Consider the following 22,095-nt stretch of genomic DNA (forward strand, 5'->3'; position numbering starts at 1 on the left):
ACAGAAGAGCACTGGATTACAGCAAAACATGTTTTTCGTTATCTAAAAGGCACAGCAGATAAACAGCTTTGTTTCAGAAAGAGCAGCGAGGGCTTAGGGCTTCAAGCCTATAGTGATGCAGATTGGGCGGCAGACGCCACAGACAGGAAAAGTACCACAGGGTATTGTGTGAGTATGGTACAGACAGCTCACTGGTTTCATGGAAAACAAAGAAACAGCCCACAGTGGCACTATCAACTTGTGAAGCCGAATATATGGCTCTAGCTTTGACAATACAGGAATGTATTTATCTAGAACAACTGCTCGAAGGAATGGATACCTATGTATATAAGAAAACTGTTGTTTATGAAGACAACCAGGGAACCATTGCACTTGCCAGAAACCCTGTGTGCCGACAGAGGTGTAAACATGTGGATATAAAATATCCTTTCATTAGATCTGTCATCAGAGAAGAAAAGATGACACTTGTTTACTGTCCTGCAGACGACATGGTTGCAAATGTTATGACCAAGCCTGTCTCCAAACTGAAATTGAAAAGATTTGCAGGGGTCATGTTTGGTGTGTAAAATATTGCCTGCTATGTAATATTGACTGCCATGTTCTTTTCATGTTTTGAACTGTATTATTTTCTTGGAAAAGTTGTACAGTATACACGTCATTCATAAGTGGGAGTGTTAAGTGTAAGTGTTAATATGATTGTATGTAACTGCACTTTAACTGTTCCACAAGAGGGCGCTATATAAGGAGACGCAGCTATTGTAGCTGACGTCATGTATCACATAAGGGAATGTTCCCTCCCCTTCTATCTCTTACTGTCTCTCTCTCTCTAGCTCTCACAGAGAGCAGGTCTCGTGGTGGAAATATGAAATAAACCACGCCAGTTATATATCGCATAGCTCTGCTCAGCGTCTATTGCAATACTCTTCATATCCAGTATTGAACTGAAATAAATTCTCACATGTACCTTTACATACCATCATCTGTCTGGCCACACCCCCATCCGCTACCTACATAAGCAGGGGTGTGGCCATACCATCAGCTCCTTCTTCAATTTTCACCACGTCGAGTGCCTGCAAGTACCACACTTTGAAGTTTGATGGATTTTTTTAAGAAAAAAATAGGAGATGAAGGAGCTACGTTGACATTATATCTTTGTTTTCTCTCTCACTATTTTCGAGGAAACACAGCGATAATGTCTTCGCCACTGGGGTGTCTGGAAGATGATGATCATTTTGACCTCCACCGGTTTTTTCGTATTAGGGGCTCGCGTCGCGTCGCTAAACCCCACCTGCAGTCCTCCAAGCTGCAGCTGGACAGGTATTACCTCCGGTTCTGCAGCTGGACTGTGCAGGAGGGGCGTCGGCTGCTGTGAGAAGCTATCTACCTCTGGGTGAGTGATGATTTTGCTACGCGAGCGCCAGTTGTGTTGCTATGAGGGGGTTAGCTCCACAATTTACGAAAGCCGGCCCCAGACTAGTACCTTTTTTCTGCCTCTTAGACGGCAGAGGGAGGGTCCTGGTTTGAAGCCCACGGTAGTCAAACTAGTGGGCCGTGACCAAGATCTGTGGTTAAAACCCCGGATCTTTGGACGAGCGGATTCCTCTCTGTCACGTGAAGGCCCCATCTTTCAAGGTGAAAGTTACCCAGCACGAGGAAAAATGGGTTTGGTGTTTTGTTATCGGAAACTCCACGCCCAAATCGGCTGCAGCCCATGAGGGAATTGTGCCGATACCACTGTATATCTGTTAATCACCGTTCTGGAAACTGTGTTAATTTCTTTTTCTCTTCTCTCTTAGGATGAGGAGGGAGTCAGACGGCGGCTGTCTGAAGTGTTGGCTTATTGTGTTCTCTCGTGTGCAGTTCGGTGATAGCTGCTTAGCTTACGTTCTGGCTGGGTGAGCTACCTGTTAGCCAGTTAGCTGTTAGCTGCGGCGCTAGCTCGTTGCGTTTGCTAGGCTAGGAACATTAGCTTGTTGCTACCAGTCGGCCTGAGTTGGCTGTTAGCTTATGCTACACCGTTGAACATTAGCCGTGAGAATAGCAGGCCATAACACTCTGACTACGATGTCATCTTTGACAGAGGATGTAGTCGGCCCTACACCATGATCGGCTGTGGAGGGGGGCGTCTTAGCTTCTTTGCCCCGCCAGCGAGGACCTTCGTCAACGTGGGGACCAGTGTTGTGGTCCTCTCAGCCTGCGTTCATGGTATAGGTAAGGGTCCTTTGGACACTTAACGCCTCTTCCTTCCTTCCCTTCTAAATGTTTTGTAATAACGATGTTTTTTTCCAAAACATATGTTGCTTCACTACATTGGGGATACGACATGTGTTGTGTGTGAATTGTCTTGTCGCTGGTATAGTTTCTCTCTACCTAGAAAATCGGCGCTGTTTTTTACATGAGTAAAAATGAACTGGTTTGGTTGTGATGAGTACTTGTGTGTTCATGTAACGTTAGATAACGTAGTTGAGCTCACAACTAGCTGGGTTAATAACCCTGCAAAGCTATGCTTAGTGACATATGATCGAGGGGTGAGTCCTTCTCTCAGCCTGTGATGACAATAAACAGGTGGCGTGTTCACATATTAACAGGGCGGTACCTGTTCAACCTAGTCGTATCAGGGGTAAGGTGGGTGAGGGGTGATCCCCCCGGTTTCCCTGGGCCCCCCCCCCCCTCCTCTCAAACATGTTTTGTTTACAATATATTGTTTCACTATGTTTGTGGGTATACGGTGTAATCCCTCAGCTTTGGCTGGGGTTGTGCTCCTGCTTGGAGAAAAAGAAATGTCCTAGGGAAAAGATTGTTTCGTCGCTATCATGTGGACTTAGCAAGGCCTGTGACTAGTACTTAATCGAGGACTTGTGTCTTCTCTCGTTATGAAAAACGGCGTTCCTCTTACGGTAGTGAGAGTGTATTTAGCCTTTTTTGTTGTGATGGAGGGTTGTGTGTGTCGTTAAGATCCACAACTGGGTTAGGTGTTGGCCTACAGAAGTCACATGTATAAGCTCTTGTACCAGGGCTCTTAAAGGGGCCCTCTCTGGGTCTGTGTTTTTTCTTCCTTTGAAAAATTAAGATGGCAGGTTCGCACATGAGTCTATGTGAAGCTGTTAACGCTTCATGTAACATGCTATGACTGGTGTCATGGCTCTACTTTGTCATTACATCGTATCAGGGGTGAGGGGTCATAAGGGGGTGAACTGGTAAAACCGTCCTCACCTTTTTCTGATTGGTCAGGGGTTAAAACCCCCTGTCCTTCGGGCTTCCTGTCACGTTGCTGGATCAGCGCGTCACAGGGTGGGGGGGGGGTTTCCTGGTCCCACGCCATATTGGGCGGTGGACCACGGAAATGCCCCCGCCATAGAGTACGTCACTGGGCGCGTTTCTATTGGTAAGACTTCCGTGGGTTATTCAGGCTCCATGTTGTGGACCTCTGTTACAGGGAGTTTCAGAGCCTCCTCCTCAGGGAGTTGAGAGCCTCCTCCTCAGGGAGTTTCAGAGCATCCTGTGAGTTCAGACCCTCCCTCCCAGTGAGGGAGTCTCCTCAGAGTTTCAGAGCCTCCTCCTCAGATTGTCAAGGTGAGTAGAACTTAAAAAGAAGTTATTTTCTGTTGTATGTGTATTGAGCTTGGTGGGTGATGCAACGCAGTAGAGACGTTTTGTTCTTCTGCTCTGCTCCCTACTGGTAGTGTGTGTATTGGGTCAGAGCCTCCTCCTCAGGGAGTTTTTCAGAGTCTCCTCCTCAGGGAGTTTTTCAGAGTCTCCTCCTCAGGGAGTTCAGAGCCTCCTCTGTGAGTTCAGAGCCTCCCTCTCAGTGAGGGAGCCTCCTCAGAGTTTCAGAGCCTTCTCCTCGGAGAGTCCTAGTCCAATTGTTACATAGCTCAATGTTGCAATATGTCTTTTCAATCTATTGCTCACGTGGGAAGTCTCTCTGGGGGTTCCCGTCTCCTCCTTTCAAGTTTCAAGTTTCAAGTTTCTTTAATAGTTGTCATACAGAAGTACAGAATACTTTTATACAAAATGCTTCTTACTGTTACGCTCCAGAGACTGTGCTAGACAAGATAAGTATCAATAACATAGTATATCATGTAAATTAGAAGTAGAAAATGAGGTCACAGTGTTCAGTATAGACATGTACAATGTTCGATGCAGAATAGACGTAACTGAGTTACCATATAATATACAATACTATGCAGTGTACTAATATACAATACTATATAGTGCAAAGCAGAAATGGGATGAGGTACAATTTAGGTACAATTTACAGTAAGGTGTACGAGTTGTAGTGCAAGTTGAGCAGGTTGATGGGGTATTGTTTAGGGAGTTCCCTGACTCCTCGCCGGTAATGGTCTGTTGAGTCATGGGTTTCCCCCCGTCATAGGGTACGTTGCTCTCCGTCCCCTCTTTTATGGAGCATGGTTGACGGGGTGTTGTTTTCCCTCAGCCGCGTCGTATGGGACCCATGTCCGTATTTTTTTCTGTGAAAAAAGCGGCTTCTTGTCATTCTCCCAGGCGGCTTGGAGGAACGGTATCTGGTGTCTTGTTAGACTATCCATTGATGTGTTTTGGGTCTTGACGTGTACATAGTGCTGGCCCTGAGTGCTTCTGTTAGAAACCACGCATGGGCTTGCGCGCCTTGGTTGCTCATCATTGAAACAGCGATTTTATGGGGCAACTGGGATGGAGTTTGTCTCTTCCGAGCACCAGTTTACTAGGTTTGTCTCGATGAATTCTCTTTCATATCTGGGGGATGTTAACGGAATAGATCAAAGCATAGGTAGAAGGGTCTCACGCCCTTGGGGTGGGCCACCCAGCGCGGTACGAAAGGGACCGTCTGGGTGGCGCCCTCTATAATGTCTTGGATCCACACGTACCTACCCCCCTCCTAGGGTTGGGGATGGCGGCGTGATTAGGGCACGGGACTGATTCTGGTCGCGCCGGTCCAGGTCAGTTAACCCGTTGTCCGCCGGGGACGCAGATCTGCTGTTCTGGTACCCTGAGGGACTTGTGCTTTTTCGGGGGAGAAAATGCCGAGTCGGCCCGGGTGTTGCAGGGTTTGACGTTATGGAGATGTTCGTGGTTGTGTTACTACGTATTACCCCTCGCTATTGCTTGGTCCATGTTGTGTTGTACCTTGCGCTGCGCTAAGGGGGCCTGGTCCTTCTCCATTCTTTTCACCCCTCTCTTCTCCTGCTTAAGCATGGCTGGGAGGGGGCTGTTGAGGTGATTCTTATGGAACTCCTCTGGCATCCCTGTGTACGTCCCGGTCTGCCCGGCCCGGTCCGCCGAAATTGTTTCGTCGACCCGTAGGCCTGGGATAACCCCTTTTTGAAAACTGAAACACTTGTACTGCGGTATAGCCAGTGTATACCCGCAGTTGTGTTTTGGAGTTTTTTCTTGAGGGGTTATAGGAACAACCACCTCATGTTTGAACCAAGGGGGTGGTTGGTTCCCTGGTGTGTTGGTAGCGGAGTCAACTCTCGGGGTAGGCCGGTTGAGTGTGCCCCTGCACGTTTCATGATGTCTGCCAATCGTGTCAGCCTTCTCTGCCTCGACCCCTCTAGAGAGTCTGTTTTTTTTTGTGGAGGCTGTGACATGGTGCACGACAATGCCAGCATACGCCCCTTCCACCGCGGTGCTGTTTCAGCAGATCCCTTTGGCGCCTGTCTAGTCCGCAGTGCTCCAGGCTCAGGTCGAGTGCCTGTTGCCTGGATTGAGGGATCGACTTTTTTTGGGGGTCGTCTCCCCGGTGCGCTGCCTGCTCCCGCTGTGAGTATAGCCTCTTGAGTGCTTCGAGCTTACAGCCATACCAACCTGAACACGCCCGATCTCGTTCGATTTCGAAAGCTGTGTAGGTTCAGGCCTGGGTTGTACTTGGATGGGTGACTGCCTGGGTATACCAGGATCAGTGAGCCAGGCGGCATGCTGTAGGGGGGAAGGGCCTGCTCTTGGATGGGCCCTGTCCGAATACGCTGGCGATGTGGGGGGCGGTGTCACTAGTGACCGCCTGGTGAGGTCTCGATGCTGTGGCGTCGTTGGCCTCTCCAGGCCCCCTTTTTCCGGGGGGGTCCAGTCCCTTCTGGGTCTGGGTCCTCTTTCGCGCTCCACTGCTACGACCTTGCCACAGGGTTGGGTTTTTGCTCTTGACGCTGTGATATTAGGGGTGGTAACGGGGGTTTGTTCCTTTCCGTTCGTTCCCTAGTGGCATGCGGGTTGTGCGTTTGTGTAGTCGTGGGTACGCCCCACGGTCTGCTCACCCTGTGCATTGAGTTGCTGAAGTCTCCTCTTCGCGCAGTCGGATCCGACTCCCTCCCGTCCTCCGCTAGGGGGCTTCGGGGGGCTCGGGTCCTCCCCGGTTCTGATGGTTGTGGGGGGCCTCAGCGGGTACATTTGTCGAGCTCAGCTCTGCTCAGCTCTGCTCAGCTCCTGTGTTGCAATAGACGCTGAGCAGAGCTATGCGATATATAACGTACGGTTATGTATATAACCATAGTTATATGAGCATAGTGGCGCTCAGCGTCGGACTCACTGAGGACCCCGTGATCTTGCCTTGTGGTGAAGGATTTGGGAAGGAGCTGATGGTATGACCCCTGCTTATGTAGGTAGCGGATGGGGGTGTGGCCAGACAGATGATGGTATGTAAAGGTACATGTGAGAATTTATTTCAGTTCAATACTGGATATGAAGAGTATTGCAATAGACGCTGAGCGTCACTATGCTCATATAACTATGGTTATATACATAACCGTACGTTAAGGCTAAAGAAGACCTCGTCGTCATGACCAGTTATTGCTCCTCATGTGACTCTGTCAACAGCAACCAAGGTGCCAACCTGCTCATCGGGAGCAATTAGGGGTTAAGTGTCTTGCTCAAGGACACTTCGACACGCTGCCTGGGAGGAGCGAGAATCGAACCGGGAACCTCCGGATTACCAGATGACTGCTCTACCTCCCGAGCCACTGTCGCCCTACTTGGTGCAAGCTAACCAAACCAAAAATGTTGCGACTTCACCCCCCAAATCGCAGTCTACCGAACTATAAGTGTGCAACGCCTTCAGATAACGCTGCACTTTCTGTACTACCAACACAACAAACTTCCTCTCCATCTCACCTTTCCACTAGTCTTCCTGTAACAACTCACGCCTCGTCGGATTTTTTAGTGAGTGTTCTGTTTCGGGTAAGAAATAGAAGACTACAGACACTTATCATAACAGTCTGAGCCTGTCAGTGGCAAAAACGTGGATGTACTTTGACGTGCATTAAATGCCCCGAATTGATATATTGCAGCCCGTTTCGCAGCTGCCGGCTGAGGCGATCTTCCTCAATACTGGACTAACTACAAAACCCCAAATGATGGAAAAATAGGGTCCAGGTCTAAAAATAGAAAAGGTAAAAAAAAATGTATTACGACCACTGGTGCTTCTACACACCAGTAATTTTTGAGGTATGCGTAGAATGAACAAGACGTGATAGTTTCTTCGTGCAAATAAAGAGGGGTACTTTCTTCAACAAATACACAGCCACCTCGACCATCAAGAATTCACTCTGCAAAAAGAAAGCACACAGAGTAAAGACGCTCGTGGGAAATGTGGCAGTACTGCTTGTGGCCAGCAGGAGCCACAATTACACATTATCGCTTTAAAGTTGCACTATGGAAGATTGACACCCTGTGGCTGTGAGAGGTAACTGCACCTTGTTTAAACATGAAGGATAAGAGAAAACCGCAACAAAGACATTTCTTCAACCAGAACTGTTTGATATAATTGTTGATTACCTGAAAAGTGAGAAGTTGAAAGACATGGAGGATGAAGGCATGTCTCAAATCCTGTATTTTATGGTGAAGTGTAAATCTGTCTAAGAACATAAGTCAGGGGGTTATTGTCCGTGTACACTGTGAACGTGGGTGCATAATAGAGATAATCCCGAAACTTATCGCAGATGGCCCACTTCAATGCCAGAAACTCTAGCTTTCCAGAATGGAGATGGTAGTTATTTTCTGCGGGCGTGAGTGTTCTGGATCCATAAGCGATGACGCAAAGTTTATTCCCTTGCTTCTGATAGAGTACAGCCCCCAGACCTTTGTTGGATGTGTCTGTATTTAACATGAAAGGCCAATTGAAATCTGGGTAGGCTAACGCCACCTAGCTATGAAAGTGGGAACTGCCACGGAGAGAACCTGTGCCTAAAACTTCAGGCTGCAGTGCTGTCATCCAGAGAGTAGAGGACATGGGTGATAAAGATGGCTACCACCACCCCAAGACGGACGCTGATCTTCAAGATCCAAAGGAGACTCTTAGCTTTGAATACCATTCAGCTACACTGTTGCCAGTGCGGTTGATGAAGGCAAAGACACTGAGGACCTTGCGGTCCTGAGTGAACCAGAACTGTTTGATATAATTGTCGATTACCTGAAAAGTGAGAAGTTGAAAGACATGGAGGATGAAGGCATGTCTCAAATCCTTCACCTCGATGACATGCTTGATGACATGTTACAACCAGCAGAGGTGTATGGAGATGCTGTGGGAGGAGCTGACCGTGGAGGAGCTGACGAAGTGCTGAAGGAGCTGAAGGAGTGGTCGAGGCCGCACCCCTCCAGACCGAAGACGCAGCGACTCGTCAACAGACCAGCCCAACTATAGCAACCATGGACAGTCACCAGCTGTCCGCACCCGGGGAAAGAGACAATCACACACCTCAACCGACCATGGACAGAGACAATAACGCACCAACCAGGAACCTCACCACTGCATCACCAGCCAGATCCATCACCAACAGTGCAGGTGGTGCCCCTCCTGGCCGTGCCAGTCCATCCCCCAGTAGTGGTGAGCATGTGGTGAGACTTACTGATGTAACTGCTCTGTTTCCACGCAGAGAGTTTAAACTTTATGATGGTCAGATTTCTGACACAGGGTCTGATATGTCATACAGTAGCCTTTGTAAACAAATGAATGAAGGGTTACAAGAAGGGTTTAGTGAGTCAGAGGTTATCCGCACTGTGCTTAAGATAACTAAACCTGGTACATTCAGGGAGATGTTAACCAACAAAGATGACCTTACTATGGGTGAGTTAAATTTCTCCGCTCCCATATTAGAGACAAAAACAGCACTGAGCTCATTCAGGAGCTTAGTACGGCCAGACAGCAAGACAAAGAGGGCCCACAGCAATTTGTGTACAGGCTCATGGGTCTAAAACAGAAAGTTATGTTTGAGTCACAACAGCCAGGTGCAGATTTTTGTTATGACAGAAAGTGTGTTCAAGGTACATTCCTTCACACACAATGATTAATGATGACCTTCTCCTAGAATAGATCACTAAGTCCACTAGTGAGGAGGCAGATAGATTGAAACGCCTTGGTACAGTGACTAAATCCCGACCAGCAACTGTAAGTGCCGCTCAGACTGAGCAGACTGACCAGACTAGACAGACCAAAGTTGATTGTGAATTACAGGCTAACCGTGCTGCTATTCTAGAGCTGACTGCACAAGTGACCTCACTGACCAACCACTTTGCCCAGGTTGTCAAACCCGCAGAACCTGTGAGTCCTGTAAGCCCGGTCCATCCTCCACCGACCCTCAATTCGACCCCAGATATCGACTGAGACCAGGGGTAGATGATCACTGTGTGCAAAAGAACATTAAGAGCTGCCCACACTGTTTCGTTTGTGCTCAGGAAGGACATAGAGCAATTGGCTGTCTGAAAAGAAAGGCATCGGAAAACGAGAGGAGGTCACTGGCGTGAGGCTGCCAGTGACTGTCGCCAGTAACAAGTTTCCAGTACAGGTTAACTCAGCTGAAACAGTAAACCCAGTAAAACTGACTACACAGCGCCAGCCAGCACCCAGAAAACATGTAGCACAACTCATTGGCAAGCGATGTATGGTCTCATGTGCAATCAATGGGGTCCCCCTCCAAATGCTGCTTGACTCAGGGGCTCAGGTGGGGAGGGCATGGATAGAGGAAGCGTTGCCCAGTGTCAAAATCCAGCCACTCTCATCCTTATTCCCAGATCAACCCCTCGAAATATCTGCAGCAAATGGCACGGCGGTTCCCTTTGATGGATGGGCTTATGTTGACTTACAGATATGCAGTGAGAGCCACAGACAGGCAGACATACAAGTGCCCATATTAATCAGTCAGAGCTGTGTTAACTGTCCCCTTTTAGGTAGCAATGTCATTGCAGAGATGATCAAAGAGAACAAAGAACAGGTGGATATTACAGCCATACTGAAGGAAGCCATGTGTCAGCGAAAGCACAGTGGAAACACTGATTTCTGTTCTCCAGATACTGGCCCGTGATGAAACACCTCCCCAGTGCACTGTGCGAGTTGGGAAGAAAGGCCTAACTATCCCCGCTGGTCAAATCTGTGAGGTGAAGTGCAGAGTCAGAGCAAAGCCCCAGGACGGAACAATGCTCTTTGAGCCCAGCCTCGAGAACAACTGTCCTGAGGGTTTAGACCCCTTTCCCACTTTAGTAGATGTCCCCAGTGGCTCATCAAAAACAGCCAACATCCCTATTCAGAATTTCATTAACATGACAGCTATCTGTCACAGAGAACCATTCTGGGCACACTGGAGGAAATTACTGAGGTCAAACCCACTAACCATTCCCCCAACAACCCAAAGCCCATGAGCCATCCCCATGTTCAAACCTTCTCAGCAATGACTCGAGATAAATGGCATCCGCCTATCGAATTGTCACACCTCGAAGAGGAGGAACAAGAGATAGCGAGAGACATGTTATACGATGAGTCAGATGTCTTTGCCAAGGATGAGGCTGACATAGGTTGCATCCCAAACCTGCAACTTAAGATTCAGATAAATGATGAGACACCAGTCCAAAAACGCTACAATGTAATTCCAAAACCCCTGTACAGAGAGGTAAAAGACTGCAGAAAGAGACAAGAGCTTGACTTTAGGGAGATAAACTGCAAAACTGTCCCAGACCGTCATCTGCTCCCACGCCTCCCCTTTGGCCTTACCAACGCCCCAGCGACCTTTCAGAGGTGTATGGAGGGCGTCTTTGATGGCATGAGGGACGAGTGCTGCTCTCCTTATCTGGATGACGTGCTCTGCTTTTCTAAATCATTCCCTGACCACGTGGAGGATCTGAGGGGAGTGCTTCGTTGCCTGCGGGAGCATGGCATCAAGTTACCTGCAAAGAAAGAGCTGTTCAAATGCCAAGTGAGATACGTAGGGTGCCTAGTGACAAGTGAAAGTGTCCAGATAGACCCTAAAGACCTGGAAGCAGTGTTGCGGCTAAAGGAAAGAGAGCCAAAGAATGTGGGGGAAGTCTGTAGGGTACCTGTCTGTTAAAAATAACAACACTGCACCCAAAGGTAAAGTCACAAAGTCTGGCCAACTCCCCTCTAAGACACCTGTCCAGTGGACCCCCGAACACAGTGCTGTTGTCTCTCGCCTTGTGGACATGTGGACCAATCCACCCATTTTAGCCTACCCAGATTTTAATTTGCCTTTCGTGTTAAATACAGGCGCATCCAACGAAGGTCTGGGGGCGGTACTCTATCAGAAGCAAGGGAATAAACTCTGCGTCATCGCTTATGGATCCAGAACACGCCGCAGAAAATAACTACCATCTCCATTCTGGAAAGATAGAGTTTCTGGCATTGAAGTGGGCCATCTGCGATACATTTCGGGATTATCTTTATTATGCACCCATGTTCAGCGTGTACACGGACAATAACCCCCTGACTTATGTTCTGAGCACAGCCAAACTCAACGCTGTCGGACATCGCTGGATAGATGAGTTGGCAGATTTCCACTTCACCATAAAATACCGGCCAGGAAGGAAGACGCCAACATCATGGGAAATTCACTTACCATCTTCTCTAGAGTCAGAGAAGAAGATTTCTTCTCTGTACGTTCAGTAGAAAGCTAGTGTTTTGGCCAACAGCTGTGGTCCGTACCTGCTTCCATTAATATGTGCTAAGCTAGGTTAGCTTGCAGCCAGATAGCTTTCTAATGGAGGCACAGAGAGGTATCTATCTTCTTGTCTTGACTCATTCCACATGAGTTTGCATGTTGCATTTCCCATTTCCCATAATGTTGGCATGTTCCTTTAACACATTCAGAGCCACGCCCCTTTGACCATAATAGGGCTACCGTGCCAATAAGGAAGTCAATGGGAGGTCGGGGAAATTTGCGAAGGCTTAAACTATATCTTAAATTATGGCTATGGGTCTAAAACACCCCTCGCGTATCAATGACTTGCTTGCAGTCAACATGTACGAAACGGATTGTTTTTTCATTGGTACATTTCCGTTTGATACCGTTTTGAATACGAGTATAGTTTTGGAGAGTTATAGTAATTCCAGAGAAATTCTGCGATAATAGCTCTTTAGTGGAATACACAAAACACGTTGTAATTTTTCGGCTGATTTATGAATCGTTTTCAAATAAACGCTAGATTATCGATAGTATATGTGTACTTATGCACGCTAGAGAAGCGGGCTGAAAAATCGATTATCCATGCCGTGCTTAGCGCTAACGTTACGCACACACATCGCTGTGAAAAAAAACATCTGATTAACCCAAAACTGGTAAAATAGAGTCCTTACCTCACATCAGATGTTCTGCAAAAAGATTAATCCAATTCCTGATCGCCATTCCAAATATTGATCGTGTTTATTGATCCAACGTTATAGTCCAAAACACATAATCGAAAGCTGCTCCCAGCCTCCCCAGTGAATGTGGTAACAGATACTGCTTGCCAGAGAAGGGAAAACCCCAGACCGGACTTTTTTTCTGATGCACATACCCACCCAATCCAATCCAATGATGTGCAATACCATCCGGGAGACGATAGGCGGCGGTATTTGCCCTTTTCGAGCTCAGACCCATTCCCAATAATAACGTCAGGCTGGATGGATGAAAAATGAATGGATATTGCTAATAAAAGAAATAACGATTAAAAAACAAGTTTTCTCAGGCCTTGGCACTCAACGCTTGGCGAGTCAAAACGACTAATCTCGTCGTTGGCACTCAATGTTTTAATAAAGTCTTTGAGCTAGCAGGCTACAATCTAAACGTTGACAAAGAAACCTTTCTCCCCAGATGCTATTTTGCAAGTTGCACTGGTACCGCCCTAGACTATTATTGTGATTGGTTTGAGAAATACAAACAACCCAGATTTCCTTTTTTCCCGTAGTGCACAATGATAAAGCATTCTGCCTGCAATGGGACAGTGCTAAACATAGTGTGGAGAGAGTTATGTGGCTATACAAGACTACAAGCAAAGTAACTTTGGGCACGCTTTTACAATTGTTTGTCATTACATTTTATGCTCTAGAAAAGAAACCGGCACTGTTCGTATCCGACTAGAGGAGCTTATACGGGCAGTTCCATGGTGTTTCATGCATCACTGTCGGCAGGGTTTTCTCTTGTTCAGCCGAGCTTGGCCCATGATAAAGAACCTATATTTTTTCATGAAAAAGTTCCATAGTGCAGGTTTAATTCATATCAACAAAGCAAATATTAGTTTTGAGAATTGAAGTCCATAATGACTGTTTTACTGTAAATGAAACAGGTCAAACAGCGCATCACCCAATGACCAAAAATAAAAGTAAAAAGTAAATAGGCTTAGGCAGAGTACAGATGTTCCTACCGCAAAAAAGTCACTTAGAGGCCATATTATGCTTTTTATATTTTCCCCTTACCTTTAGTATGTTATATAGCTGGAGGTGCACATAGAACGTCTGCAGAGTTTCAAAATCCCAAGTTCGTGCCAAAGGGAGTTGAGCTCTCCGAAAATAATAACTCTTCCTGAACTGCTTGAAATGCCTGTTAATAACTATGTCACTATGTAACACAATAGTTTACTGGCACATATGTATATTGATGTTTATTATTGTTCATTCTTCATTCCCCCCCAAAAAGATTCTACTACATGTCTCCGTTTGTCAAGATGGCGCCTTGCTTGTACTCTTTTCTTTCTCTTTTTCCATCACCAAAATATGTTTATTTAGGCGAGAAATAAGATATACAATTGCTGAATCTGATTTGCAATGCCTAGTTTGGCCGTTTTTACAGAATCAGGAAGTACAGCTGCAGTTTAATTTCCATTTAAAGAGACAGGAGCCAAAACTGTCTGTTTGAGGCTGACTGAGCCTGAGTGCTGAGTGACACAGCTGTAACTAGGGGCTTTTTCACCATAAATAGTGAAAAAAATATTGCACTTGGAAATGGCCATAATAAGTGCTCTTGAAGAAAACTGTTATAATGAATTAGCCTCTACTCTCTACCTCTGCACACATTGATCTGTACTGTATGTGAAAAAAAATACATTGTCCCTATTATGTAGTGCAAAGAAATGTCATATTTGAAATGGAATGACTCTCTTGATTTTTCTCTTCTTCAGGTTTTATGACAACTTCCAATACCCCTCCAATTATGATTCCCGACTGGTCTTTGACGTGACAGGGTGTCATATAAAAACCCTCACGAGAGGGGCCCTCTCCAGAGGTTCCCCCACCACCCCCCCCCCCCCCACCTGAGGCTGCAGATGTGCCGTAATACAATAAAAAAGACGCGCCCTCAGACGCACGTGTGAATACCATCAGCTCTCTCTCTCTCGTTAGCAGCAGACACGTCTAATTGATGCCAGATGCGGGATGGCAGGGGGAGGAAGCCAAGTAATGAGAGGTCGCTCACTCGCGATCCAGCGGCTTGTCTGTTGCCACTGCGGCTCGAGAATAGCGCCTCAATTTTATGGTCAATTGGGCCCTTCATCTGGGGTGATACATCAAACACTATGTTGAGATGCCGGAGCCTGTGAGTCAGCCACTGACACTCACTGACACGCACGTGCATATACATGTGCGCTCGCATACACACACACACGCACTGTACCCACACACACACACTTTCTTATTACACACTCATCATTGAGTGTATTACAAGGTTGTTTCATTCCTTTACACATTATCTACGATGAACTCGTGAGCAAACACATATTTATGCTATTTGATCCGTTTTTATACTTATTGTCAGTGGTGGAGAGTATAGGTTAATGAAGTATGTAAAGGTCAGTTTTGAGGTATTTGAACTTTGCTTGTGTATTTCCATTTTAGGGGGATTTATACGTTCATTCACTCCATTTCATTTCAAAGCAAATATCTTTCTTTTTACTCCATTACAATAACTACCTGCAAGTGTTAGTTACTTAGTTAGTTACTAATGAAAGTGTTTGCATGCAACTCATGCAGTGAGTTCCTTTAAAAAAAGACTACTGGAAGATAATACAGTAAGTACACAATGTTGAAAAAGGAATTTCAAGTTTGATACCTCCATTTAATATAAAATATGTCCATACTTTTACTTGAGAAGAGTTCTGAACGCTTTTACCAGAGTACAAACAATTTACTTAGCTGACTTTTTTTTCAACCGAAAAAAACACAGCCGACGCCAGCGCCTATGATGCAATCCGCCCGTGTGCGAGAATCAGAGACGTTTTTACCGAGACCCGAGGATATGAAAGGAAAACCCCACAGCTGAAAGCTGCAACGTTGTGCGGTCACATTTTTATTTCCAACTCACTTTATTTCACTGTCCGGGACCATCACGGCGCAAATGCAGCCTCCATGATGTAATATAAACACAACATGGATTACTTAGCACATTTATAGCTCGGTGGAACCGTCCTTTAGGAACGTACAATCCAACATCCTAGACCACCAAAAAGAAATAAACACACGAAATAGGCATGGCGGTGCTAGTGGTATGTGGCCAGATGCTGCACTTCAGTCTTATTTCTTTTTTTTGTGACAACAGCGTCCCATGATTGATGTGTCCCAGAGATCATTTGGGCGGGAAATAGCCCGACCTTACCTCACCGATATTTTCATCTTCCTCCCGAGACCACCGGAGCTCTCCGCGTCCCTCGCGGGTTCCGTGGAGGCAGGAAGCTGGAGACTATATGGTCCTCTTGAGGGAAACGGTAGTTTTACTCTGCGACAGTGAACTGGTATTCCGGGTGTGTAGCTACAGCAGATATATCACCCCTGACCAACTTGCATAAAGATGCTAAATGGATGACTAAAATTGCATTTTTACACACCTCTGTGGCTCACAATCTCTCTTCAGTTCTTCTTGGGCTCTCTCACAGTGAAATTGACAACCGCACTGATGTAGGCTATATGCGAGGTAATCCCAATCTGGCTGCAATTGTATTTGTTTAGGCACGCTGACAGTCTTTTGTTTCTTTGTAATAATACTGTACTTTACCAAACATGACCACTCGAATTCCATTCTTCTACATTCTCAATGTGTTTACATTGTATTAAATTATGTCAAATCCTAATAAAAACCATATCAGAATGCAGCCACTGAGTGCAAGATGTAAGGTGGTGGAACCTTCATGAGAACCGGTAGTTTTATTTTTCAATGATAACACTGGATTCAAATTGGCTTTGCCTCTGAACAGACAGGAAAGCATAAATTTGTCCAATAAACCATCTCAATATTACAGTTATGATTAATATTATGAAAAGTATCCTGCATGATAAAGGCTGGGTCGTAAATCCTAAGCAGCTCCCCTTGGCCAAGTAACAAACTGCAAAAACAGATACAGACACCCACTCAAATGAAAGCGTATACGAGTGTGTCTCAGTGCAACAATAAAAGGCTTATTGTTTTCATGTTACCAGACACATAGGTCGTGCCATGGCCCATGTGTGTCCGTTGAGACTCCCCGTGGCAGCATTGAGGAGAATCTATGCTTTTCCCTTCAAAGCGCGCCTCTCCAACAGCCATACAGGAAATGTCTATTGGACATACAACTCTGGCTGTGGGGTTTGCAAGTGGATTTGTTGAGGGGTAGCGTTAGGTTCAGCAGGCTGATGAAAGTGATTTGATTTCATGATACCTCTCAATCCTTGAGCACTTCCTGCAATTCAGGCCCTGTCCACACGAACACAGGGTGTTATCTAACCGTGATTTAATGTGCGCAGTTGCACTGTTCGTCCACACGCAACCGGGTTTTTGGAACACTGCAACCGTGTCCTTTCACAACCCAGGGTGGAGTTTTGGGCTCACCCCGGTTGCGTGTGGACATAGTAACCGAGATTATTACCAGTGTTTACGCCAGAGCTGTCCCAAGTAGCTGCGGCTACCAACTAAGCTCATGTGTTGTCAAGTTATTGTTATAAGGAACCCAGTCCAAACTACAACAGTCTGCATCCCCTTAACAATTGTTTGTATTGAGCCGTATTGTATTGTACCCATTCTGCAATCTGTTAAATAACGTTTTCATCCATTCATTCTACTAGTGTTAACATTACTACGCTAATGTACGCTAGCCATAATGCTAACTATTATAATAGCAAATGCCAATCACATTAGCATGGAAGCTAAGAACATCAGCTATCTTTTTGTGAGACTAAACTCTCCGCTCTTGGCGGTAAATTGTGTTGATGTTGGTTTTGTTTCATCAACAAATGAGGCAGAACACACAGTGAATGTATCCTTTTTTGTTTATTGCACTTTTATTGCACTTTGTTTCTTGCTGCGAATAAATGCTATGTTGCTAATGGTTCACGCGAGGTAATTTAAAGATGGTGGGTTTTTGTTTTTGAGCAGGACGTGTAGTGACGCATTCAACCCTTCTGATTGGTTGAAAATGGCCTTCATGTTTGAACTACATCGCCACCTACTGCTTTGGCATTGTACTACATGTATATTACAGCACCCGGTGCAGAGTTTAAACCAGTCGTGTGTACAGAGTTTCTTTTCTTTTTATAATTTAAAAAACCTCTGTGTCAAAAATACCTGTGATCGTGTGGACTGGGCCTCAGTATCCTATAGTACTGTAGTAATATAGCCCCCACGCCACTTACCTGTTGACACGCAAAGAAGCATGATGGAAATTATCTCCAGTGCTGTCTCAGTACAATGCTCTTCTGTTATAGAATAGCTCACATTGTTTAGAATATTAAAGAGAGCATTCAGTCCATGATAAAATTTTACAGAAATAGTGTGAATACCATGATTGTCCAGGCCAGAAAGAGGCTTTTTCCAGCTGAGCTTCCAACACAAGTCTCTTCCAGGAGATGGAAATCAGTCAGTCAGTCAGTAATTCATCCAGTCAGTCACACCCCAACAATGCTGGCTGTTATGGATGAAGTAGACTGACCAAGATCCAAGATTTTATTTATATTTGATATTTAATAATATAGTTTTTTCTGCCTTTCCCCACCAATTTAGTCGCTATACCAATTCACTGTGTATCGCGGTCCTGGTTGTTGCGCTGCCCTACTGTCGGTCTGGGGAGGGTGTCGATTCCCACATACCTCCTCCGATACATGTGGAGCTGGCCGCTTCTTTTCACCTGACAGCGAGGAGCTTCACTAGGAGAGCGTAATGCGTATAGGTTCACATGACTACCCCCCATATCCCCTCCCTGCTGAACAGGGGCCCCCAACCGAGGAGTCACTACTGCAACGACCAGGACTAATACCCTCACCAGCTTTCCTGCTGGTTCAAAACAATATTTTGTAACAACCTAAGGAACCTACACACAGTAGGTATTTCTATTATTATTTATATTATCTGTCCCTTGAATGCTTTCTCTGAAAATGATCTTTCAAGCCTCTATGAAAGTTTGCTCAGTATGAGCTGTCGAATAGAAAGCGTAGTGCTCTGTAGCTGGAAAATGTGATTTTTGTGAAGTGAGAATTTTTACAGACTCATTTTGGGCCGGTGTGAGACTGTATTCTGAGCAGCCATGATAAGAGCCTGGTAAACACCAGTGATCAGCCACAGACCGTTGTAGCCCTACTTAAATACAGCGGCCTAACATCCTTCCTGCGTACAGTGAAAACACCTGCATTGCCTCGGCATAAACCAGTGCTTTTTGGAGCCTGTGATATGGCAACTTGTATAAAAGTATTCTGTACTTCTGTATGACAACTAATAAAGAAACTTGAAACTTGGCAGTTGATTTGGGGAGGGCCCCAGAGTTGTGGCTGGAGCCCACCCACCCGTTCGTCTCTCTGCAGGGGGTTTTGGCAACCGACAGCCTGGGCGCCACCAAGCCTCAGCTCATCGTCCTCACGTTTTGTACAGTACAGTACAGTACATTCCAATTTACAGTCATCTGTCATTCCAACTTGTGTTTTTATCAAAACATATAATGATATAAGATCAATAAATTCTACATGCCATTGTTCTCCTCATTATTGCATTTTTATAAAAAAAAATCACTGGGTACTTTAAGCACGAGAACCGAAGGCGAATGTGAGCCAAGTGAAATACACAGACTGGTCCTGCCAACCAAACAGAGCAGCAGTATGCGAGGGCAGCTTTGAAATGTGTTTACTGAGTATTGTATAAGTTGGCCCGCGTGACATTTTATATGGAGCAGGGAGAAAATCTGAACCGCTGGCAGAATATTGTCCGCAGTTGTTTTCTGAGTCCTCCCATTGATGTGACACTGTTGTTCTTGCTCAGCAGTAGTTTGTGCTACCTCAGAGACCTGCTCTGGAGTCATCCATCAAGCTGTTCCCAGCGTTCAGATGTTTTTCTGTTTCGTAACAATCCCCCCCTCTGCCATTTGTCTGTGCACATAAACAAACCTGCTGCCCAGCTTCAAACAGTGACAGAAAGCCTCGGCTCCTTCCTCCCTCTCTTCTTCTTCTTCTTCTTCTTCTTCTGGACGGCTTTGGACTGGAAGATGGATGTGGGGTGTCATTGGAAGAGAGAGAGGGGGGGGGGGGGGACCGGCCAGGCTTCAGTTCTCCATGTCGTTATTCTGCCGCGCGGCGGGGCACCGTGTGGAGTCCGGGCCAGTAGACGCTGTGCCGGCTGGAGCTGGAGGAACCGGAGGGAACCACAGGAACCGGAGGGAACCACAGGAACCTCTCCGAAGGAAGAAATGATGAGATCTTCTAACCCCAATGTGCCATCACCCGGTTCACTGTGGGCAGGCGTATATACACTCGGTCACGCAGTTTTAACCCATACATGCAGCGCCGAGTATTAAAATCGCATGGTTGTAAATGACGGAAATCAAACACGCCCACTAATCACGTTAAGATGTGGCCTCCTCCTCCACGTACCATCACCGGCGGCCTTCAAATGAGGCATTGATTTGCAGTCTGCTGAGTAACTGGATGCACCCGTCAGTCACGTTATCAATGGGGTGTGAGAGCTCTCGGTATTTGGCACATGTGATCCTCACGGCGGGTGCCAACTCAAACAGCAGCCTTAAGCCCCGAGACACTGGACAAACCGTTCTCTGTCATCGCAATACTTTACGCCGCAGTCTCCACACCGGCTCCCCGCGCCAAGAATACACGGTGCATTTTGTGTGGAAGTCGGAGACTGAAAGCCAGCAGACCCACTCTTTAAAAAGATGGAGCGAGGCTGGAGACCAAGGCGTGGGCAAGGGATTTGCTTTATTAACGTGTATAATAGGCCATTGACAACTCTCATAACAGGGCAAACGAAAATAAGCAGAGGACGGGAAAATGGTCATACAAGTTTAGTTTCCTCCGATGTTCCCCCCGTGTCTTGAAGCAGCAATTAAAAAAGAAAAGATGATGTATTACTTCACATTACTTAAAAAAAATTCCACAGCTTCAGCACTGGACTGTCAGTCATTATGAAACACAGATATGAAACAGCATGCCTTTTCACACTTTGTTCTTTAGTCCTAAGTACTGTAGACTCGTGCCTCTGTCCACACCAGAAGGCATTCCTCTACTGTTGAAATCTCCATTTGATTTCACACAAAGGGGAAGTGTCTTTCTGCCACTGAGCTCCGTGTGCAGGGCGCGGAGAGAAGCATACTGGTGAGACGGCACACGAGGGCAGTCTAACCTCTGAGAGGAACTGCAGTGGAGTGAAATCCTAGCGCTCACTCAGGCACTGCACTCTGACTCTCTCAGCGGCGCAGAAACAGCAACGGCATTACACCGGCGTTTAGGAGGAACTTCCCTGTTGAGTTGGCAATTAGTACAGCTATTGCAGCTCCTGTGTGCCAACGCTTCCCATTAGGGCCACACGGACAAGGGGGGGGGGGGCGTCTAGTTTTTCACACTGTCGTCCCGTCTGCGCCGTCGCGCCCACACATGTCACGCGACCCTCGGTGACCTCTCCGGTGCACGCGGGTCGGGGGCCAATGTTGATGTTATTTCACAGCCCCTCGGGCGCTCCCACTGCAGTGTCGTTTCCTGAGCGCTTTGGTGCTTTTGTCCGCCCTCCAACCTGCGCAGCCAGGAACTTCCAGTCACGCCGAAGATTTATGAAGCCCCTCACCGTCGGGGGCGTGAGCCCCCTCCCGCCCTCCCCCTCAGCATCAGGGCCAAGGGGGGTTTGTTCTTTAAACAATAACATCCAGCCAGAGACACACCACCACCACCACCGCTGATCTGTCTCTCGTCTCCCCTATGGTTTGGGCCGGCCGCAAGGAGCGGTGTGAGGGTTCCAAACCGGACCGATCCGGATAAGAAGAAGGGGGGAGGCGATCCGATGTCTCCTTGGATGTTGAATTGCGGACGTGCTGCGATCACGGGCGTCACGACCCAGCGGAGTGCCACGGGGGGACTGTCACACCGCGACCGCACCACTGACCATGACCGTACACAGGCTGCACTGCGCCGAGCCCAGGCGTCCTTTGTACTTTATTATCCACTGTTGACCGTGGCTTTAAAATAGAGGGTTCACGTCGAGTGCAATGCCCAGACCAGCATCGCTGACCATAGGGTTGAGGGCTTTTTATTAGTTTTACTTTACTCTTGTTCGTGCTTTCTCTACCTCCTCTTTCTCGCTTTCTCTACCCCCCCCCCGCCACACACACACACACACACACACACACACACACACACACACACACACACACACACACACACACACACACACACACACACACACACACACACACACACACACACACACACACACACACACACACACACACACACACACACACACACACACTGCACTCCCCTGTTGGCCCACTTCCACTCTCTCTCTCTCTCTTTCTCTCCCTCTCTCTCTCTCTCCCTCTCTTTCTTTCTCCTTTTTTCTCTCCCTCTTTCCCTCTCTTTCTCGTATTCCGGACAGTTTAACACATGCCAGACCCTCTCCT

The sequence above is a fragment of the Notolepis coatsorum genome (assembly GCF_963971535.1).
Source record: "Notolepis coatsorum genome assembly, chromosome: 4".
Classification (NCBI taxonomy): domain Eukaryota; kingdom Metazoa; phylum Chordata; class Actinopteri; order Aulopiformes; family Paralepididae; genus Notolepis; species Notolepis coatsorum.